This window comes from Budorcas taxicolor, chromosome 10, assembly GCF_023091745.1.
Source record: "Budorcas taxicolor isolate Tak-1 chromosome 10, Takin1.1, whole genome shotgun sequence".
NCBI lineage: Eukaryota > Metazoa > Chordata > Mammalia > Artiodactyla > Bovidae > Budorcas > Budorcas taxicolor.
The window spans coordinates 1,663,345-1,670,910 of NC_068919.1; the positions used below are offsets into that span (position 1 = coordinate 1,663,345).

General features: G+C 41.7%; 1 non-coding gene across 1 annotated transcript; it reads left to right on the plus strand.

Moving 5' to 3' along the window:
- Positions 1-2,163: 2,163 nt before the first annotated feature.
- LOC128054924 (U6 spliceosomal RNA) lies at positions 2,164-2,270 on the plus strand. Its single transcript, XR_008200066.1, has one exon. It is a non-coding gene; the product is annotated as a U6 spliceosomal RNA (small nuclear RNA).
- The last annotated feature ends 5,296 nt before the right edge of the window (positions 2,271-7,566 follow it).

The following is a 7,566-nucleotide window of genomic DNA, read 5'->3' on the forward strand; positions in this document are numbered from 1 at the left end:
GAAAGCTCAACATTCAGAAAACGAAGATCATGGCATCTGGTCCCATCACTTCATGGGAAATAGATGGGGAAACAGTGGAAACAGTGTCAGATTTTATTTTTTTGGTCTCCAAAATCACTTCAGATGGTGACTGCAGCCATGAAATTAAAAGATGCTTACTCCTTGGAAGGAAAATTATGGCCAACCTAGACAGCATATTGAAAAGCAGAGACATTACTTTGCCAACAAAGGTCCGTCTAGTCAAGGCTATGGTTTTTCCAGTGGTCATGTATGGATGTGAGAGTTGGAGTGTGAAGAAAGGTGAGCGGCAAAGAATTGATGCTTTTGAACTGAGGTGTTGGAGAAGACTCTTGAGAGTCCCTTGGACTGCAAGGAGATCCAACCAGTCCATCCTAAAGGAGATCAATCCTGGTGTTCACTGGAAGGACTGATGCTAAAGCTGAAACTCCAGTAGTTTGGCTACCTCGTGCAAAGAGTTGACTCATTGGAAAAGACTCTGATGTTGGGAGGGATTGGGGGCAGGAGGAGAAAGGGATGGCAGAGGATGAGATGGCTGGATGGCATCACTGACTCGATGGACATGAGTTTGAGTGAACTCCGGGAATTGGTAATGGATCGGGAGGCCTGGCGTGCTGCAATTCATGGGGCTACAAAGAGTCAGACATGACTGAGCGACTGAACTGACTGATTGACTGACTGATCATATATTTTAATCTCTTCCTTATTTTCCACTGTTGGTTCCAAGTAAGATCATCTTAGCTCCCTAACAGATTTTAAGCTACCGACATAAGGAGTATCTCACCACTGTGATCTCTGCCATGAGTTTGCACAAAGTACATGTTAAGACAGCTGGGTGAATGAATATTGTTGAGTGAATGCTCTGCTGTGCCTAGGACAGGTAGTTATAAGCGTAAGACTTGATCATTTCTCTGGCTAGATGCAGGGAATCTGGGTAATAGATACACTTTGAGCACTGACAACATCCCTGCAGTTACTAAGGAAACAGTAGCACAGAGCAGCCCCAATACCCATGCCTAGATAATCCATCTTCAACCCACCTGCCACCCCACTGAGTGCTGAAGGAAGCGGTGAGCGTACATATCTCAATAATCCTTCTCCTGCTTGGAGAAGCTGAGAAGAAAGTTTGTGGTACAATATAACTCAGCAGGAAGTTTATAAAAATCCAATGTTCCAACATGGCATAAGTGCGTTCTAAGTTGCTTCAATTGTATCTGACTCTTTGCAAACCCCACGGACTATAGCCTGCCTGGCTCCTCTGTCCATGGAATTTCTTAGGCAAGAATCTTGGAGTGGTTAGCCATTCCCTTCTCCAGGGGTGTCTTCCTACCCCAGGGATCGAACCTGGGTCTCTTGCATGCAGGCAGATTCTTTACTGTCTGAGCCACCAGGGATGCCCAGAACTGAATAGAAGTGTCTTTGTTTTCTCTTGCTATGCTGTTTATGTGCTTCTCCAGTCTGGGTGAAGACCCTTAAAGGGGTTAACCGAGCTGGCTACAAACCAAAACATTTTAAGGACATAATTAATAATAGTCTTTCTTCTGATCCATGCTTCTAAGGTTCAACTTACGGAAATCAGGTTTTGAATCTTTTGATGTGGTTTGTTGTTGCTGCTCAGCCTTTAGTTTTTTATATATGCCCATATTACATTAATAACTCTCTCAATACTGATGAGAGTAAAAATACTAATTGGATCCTAAAAGCTGTAATGGCTAGTGACAATCAAATCAATAGAAGTGCACCTACATTGTGGCTAGCTGCACAGAGAGCTAAATTAAGATATAATTAGATGGGCATTTATAGATTAGATATTAATTAGTCTTTCATTAATATTCCATATTATAGGACATTAATGAAGATGACTAAGACATAATTTTTTTTCCTTTGACGAACTCACAGACTGGCAGGTAGACACATAAAAACAATTACAACACTGAAATAAAAGCTGTAACAATGGTGTGTTCATGGTGTTATGAAAACAGAGAGAAAGGAGAAACTAACTCAACCTGTGTGTTCTGGCTAGTTTCTAAGAGTCGAAGAATCCTGTGGTTTTCAAAAAATCTGAGTTTGTTTCCCATTCCAAAGTGGTCTCTTTACTTAACTGAGAAATTACAGGACACCATGCAGCTTTAAAATTTACAATCTGTGCTCGCTTCGGCAGCACATATACTAAAATTGGAACAATACAGAGAAGATTAGCATGGCCCCTGCGCAAGGATGACACGCAAACTCGTGAAGTGTTCCATATTTTTGATAAGAAAGCTGTGGTACATATACACAATGGAGTATTACTCAGCCGTTAAAAAGAATTCATTTGAATCAGTTCTGATGAGATGGATGAAACTGGAGCCGATTATACAGAGTGAAGTAAGCCAGAAAGAAAAACACCAATACAGTATACTAACACATATATATGGAATTTAGAAAGATGGCAATGACGACCCTGTATGCAAGACAGGAAAAAAGACACAGATGTGTATAACGGACTTTTGGACTCAGAGGGAGAGGGAGAGGATGGGATGATTTGGGAGAATGGCATTCTATCATGTATACTATCATGTAAGAATTGAATTGCCAGTCTATGTCTGATGCAGGATATAGCATGCTTGGGGCTGGTGCATGGGGATGACCCACAGAGATGTTATGGGGAGGGAGGTGGGAGGGGGGGTTCATGTTTGGGAACACATGTAAGAATTAAAGATTTTAAAATTTAAAAAAAAAAATAAAAAAAAAGAAAAGAAAAAAAAAGAAGCCAATAAGCAAAAAAAATAAATAAATAAAATAAAGAGATATGCAAATTTAAAAAAAATTAAAAAAATAAAATAAAATAAAGTGAACGACTGGTAATAATTCAAAGTACTAATGACACCAAGTGGGGCAAAGATATGGAAACACAGGATATGAGAAGTGATCCCTACTTCATGTCTTCCCTCTTCACCATCTCCTAGCAGAAACAGTGAAAAACAAAACCTACTTCCCTAGATGTTCTGAGAACATATATAAATCTCTTTAAATGTGCAGACACTTTGGCCACAGGTTAAATCCCAAGCCTCATCACAATCCACAGAAATAGCAGACAAGTAGACAAAGGCTTATACAAGGGTAGCTGATGCAGGGGTGCTTGCTACAGGAAGCAAGAGGATAGGCAAGAAATCTCAGTGCTTATCAATAAGAAAGTGATAAAATGCTTTGCAGCACAGCAGTACAGTGGACTATCTTAGAATTAGCTGGGTGATAGGTGCAAATTTTCATGACATACTATGTGAACCAAGGAAGTAGCCTTGCTTTTGATTACACAAGAGAAATTTTTTCTATTGTCAAACATTTTTATAATTTTCTGCCAACAAACCTTTAACGTGGGGTCCAGAAGAGATCTGGGTGTCTCCTTCTGCTGTTCACCAGGCAGAGGGTTCCACGTCAGCCAGTACTCTGGATGTGTGGTCACGGTGCTGCTCCAGAAAGATGTAAATGTGGAATTAAATAACTCAGACCACAAAGAGATCCTTTCTTCAGCAGTCATCTAGAGATAAAGAATTAACCAGATAAGAGAGTATTCGAGAAAGATTCTATAAATCCAGTTATAAGGTCTCTGTCTTGTAACATCATCCAGAACTAACATGGATTTAAAGATTATTAATCCTAATGTTTCTGATTTTCTGCCACCCCAATCATCTTAGTCACATAATTTAACCTATTTATACTTGGATAAAACATGAGATCTGATTTTGTAAGAGTGCATGTGAAAATGTAATGAAAATAATCACATAATTATGTATCAAAATAAATAAAACATTATCCAAAAAATAAATAAATAAATAAAATAAAATTTACAATCTGGCATTTCTAATATCACCTGAACCTGCCTGAGGTCCAACTATTTCCAGGTACTTCCCTGAGAATCAGTGGGTGAAGGTAAGAGCAAAAATCTGGAGCCAGACTCCTTGAATTAAAATCTCAGCTCTGCTGCTTGTTATGGAGAAGGCAATGGCACCCTACTCCAGTACTCTTGCCAGGAAAATCCCATGGACGGAGGAGCCTGGTGGGCTGCAGTCCATGTGGTCGCTAAGAGTCAGATACGATTGAGTGACTTCACTTTCACTTTTCACTTTCATGCATTGAAGAAGGAAATGGCAACCCACTCTAGTGTTCTTGCCTGGAGAATCCCAGGGACGGGGGAGCCTGGTGGGCTGCCGTCTATGGGGTTGCACAGCAGCAGCAGCAGCAGCTGCTTGTTAATTGCCAAGTTACTTAACCTCTTGAGACTTTACTATCCCCAACTGTAAAGTGGAAGTAATTATGATACACTATGCCTCACTGATTTCTGAAACCACTCATGCTTTTAAATGCTATAGCATTTACGTCATTGCATTCTTATCCTATTACTTTCAAACATTTACGTGACCTTTAGCTGTATAATAATAATAATACCCTCAATTGTATGATAATGGTGATCCACAATTGATTTTATTTTCTACCCACTCTATAAGAGAAATTTCAAATTTCTCAAAATTTTCATGCAACTTATCATGACACTATGCAATTTTCTAAAACATACATACCTGTAAACACATTTCACCAGAAGCAAATAAACTGGAAGTTGTAATTAGAATTCTGGCAGGAAACGGAGAGTATATGCATTTGGGGAATCTGAGGAGAATTTTTAAAAAGGACTTTTGGGAACTTCCCTGGTGGTCCAGTGGATAAGAAACCACGTTCTAATGCAGGGAACGTGGGTTTGATCCCTTGTCAGAGAACTAAGATCCCACAAGCCGCGGGGCAACTAAATCAGATGTTGCACAAATAACAGCCCTTGCATGGCGACTGGAGACAGCCTGTGTGCCACAGCGAAGGCCCCGCACAGCCGAAAGGAAAACAGTAAGAACCAAAAATAAATAAATGAAAAGGACTATCGACACAGATGCAGAGAGGGTGTAGGAAAATCACAGAGGATAGTGGGGTGGAGTCATGGCAGGGAGCTGCTGCTGCGGCTGCTGCTAAGTCGCGTCAGTCGTGTCCGACTCTGTGCGACCCCATAGACGGCAGCCCAGCAGGCTCCCCTATCCCTGCGATTCTCCAGGCAAGAACACTGGAGTGGCTTGCCAGAGCTACTGCCACTCTTTAAACGAAATTTTCTGAAGTTGGAGGATGATTGCTTTACAGTGTTGTGCTAGTTTCTGTTCTAGAACAACGTGAATCAGCTATGTGTATACACACGTCCCCTCCACCTTGAACCTCCCTCCCACTCTCCCATTCCACCCCTAGGTCGTCACAGAGCACCACGCTCAGCTCCCTGTGTTATTCGGCAGCTACCCACCAGCTGTCTGTTTTACATACAGTAGTGCATACGTGTCAGTTCACTGCCACTCTTCAACCTGAAGGGTGAGGAGAGGGAGCGGTTATCAGAAGTCAGAGGCCATTTGATGGGCTTCCCTGGTGTCTCAGACAGTAAAGAATCCACAGGCAATACAGGAGATCTGGGTTCAATCTCTGGATTGGGAAGATCCCCTGGAGGAGGGCATGGCAACCCACTCCAGTATTCTTGTCTAGTGAACCCCCACAGATAGAGCAGCCTGGCAGGCCACAGTCCACGGTGTTGCAAAGAGGCGGACATGACTGAGTGACTGAGGACTGCACAGCACATGACCATCGACAGGCCCATGGAACCCAGCAGAAAGATATCTAGGGGAAAGATACCCTGATCTCCCTCTCCCCTCTTGGTGATCTTTACCAGAATCCCCCTACCATTGACCAAGCCCAGCAGAAAGCCTGACAGCAAGAGAATCATCGAGGCCATGCATACAGGTCAGCTTCCCAGAGCACAGAGCAGGGCTGAGATGAGTACAGATGGGTCTGGAGGGCAAATGATAGAAATTAACGTAGAAGACTATTTCATGGTGAAATTCTATCGCAACAACAACAATAACACAATGAAACAAACAAAAAAAAAAAACTCAAGATTGGTTGACAGCTGGTCCCTAACTGGACTCTTAACCTAAATTCAAACATAGAGAAAGATTTTCAAAGGCTGAGGAGCCTCTAGGAAGAGCATCCTCCTAAATGCTCAGGTCAGATGTGGCCCCAAGAGACAGTCACAGGAAGGTCTTCTCCAAACGTACAGCTATGGGACAAAGGAAAATAAACAGAGAGGATTTCCCCAGAAGGCAGAGCCAGGGCCAGAGGAAAGTAACTCCACTGCCTAAGCACAAGGGCCTCATTCGTATTCTTACTGTCCAGCAGGATGTGATGTGGACTATGTGTTCCTCATCTGTACCTTATCAAATGGGAGTTTTTTAAAGTTGCAGTTATCCTGTTTCTTCCTCCATCATCATATACTGGGTGGATCTGGATCAGATATCATAACTTTTAATCTTAAGTTTACCAAGTCATATGGAACCACAGCCAGAACTATTGAAGAGGACTAGAGCTCAAATGGAGATACTGGACTTTGACCTGAACAACTAGAGTTGTACTCATAGGGAGAAGAAGTATATTCCACATGAAATGAGTCTATGAAAATAAGGAAGCACATGAATTATGCATTGCCAAGGGGATGGACTGAGGTGGACACCCTGGATGGGCTACCCAAGAGCCTTTCACAAACACCCTTTCCTTGCCTTTCTCTACTAAAGAGACCAAAAGCTAAAAACACACATCTTTCAGGCTCCCTTGCAGCTACAGAAAAGATAATTGTGGTACTGAAATGCAGAGACTTCTAGAAATCCCTATGGTTGAGTTATTGTCCTTTCTCCTTAGACTATAAACATGATGCCTAAAGTTGGAACGGTTCTCTTTTGACCATCAGGATGAATTTTCTGTGCTAAAGATGATAGAGCAAAACAATAGATGAAGCTTGGTTTCCATTACACTTAGCAAGATTTTTGGCCAATGAAATTAATGACTCACCTCAAATAATGACTATTCAGTTGGTGCTTTTTTTTTTTTTTTAACCATATAGCTCTTTAAAAGTCATCCATTTTTTAATTAAGATTCCTTTTGTTGTTTTTGTCGTCTTCATAACTTTTTCACTCCAAATGCTTTAAGCAGATATACTGTAAGAAGGGACATTTTGACATTACAGCTTCAGACAAAGACATACTCTGATAAATCCTGACCATGAGAATGTTAAGTCACGGAATATCATATAGACCTATGGGAATATAAATGTTGTTACTTTTTCAAGGCTCTGTTTTCTAGTGACTGTTCTGTCTTTCCCTTTCCTTACATGCTCTTTCTCACGCTCTTGAGACAGACACCTTGGCTGACATGTCAGCCTCAGCAGATGTTGTTCTGTACGCAGAACAAACTTCCTTATCTTCAAAGCCTTACTATCGCTTTGCTGAGCTCTGTTACTGAATGCCAGATAAGTTCTCAACAAATATGCACTCAACATTTTCTCAGGGAGTTGCTCTTGCGGGAGCTCTCCCTGCGCTCTCATAATCCTGGGTGTTTGTGGGAATTAATTCAGTGCGACACCGTAACATAGACCAAATGTGAATTGTGCACCACGCTGAGAGGGTTAAATTCATTACAATAGGGGAAACACAGAGG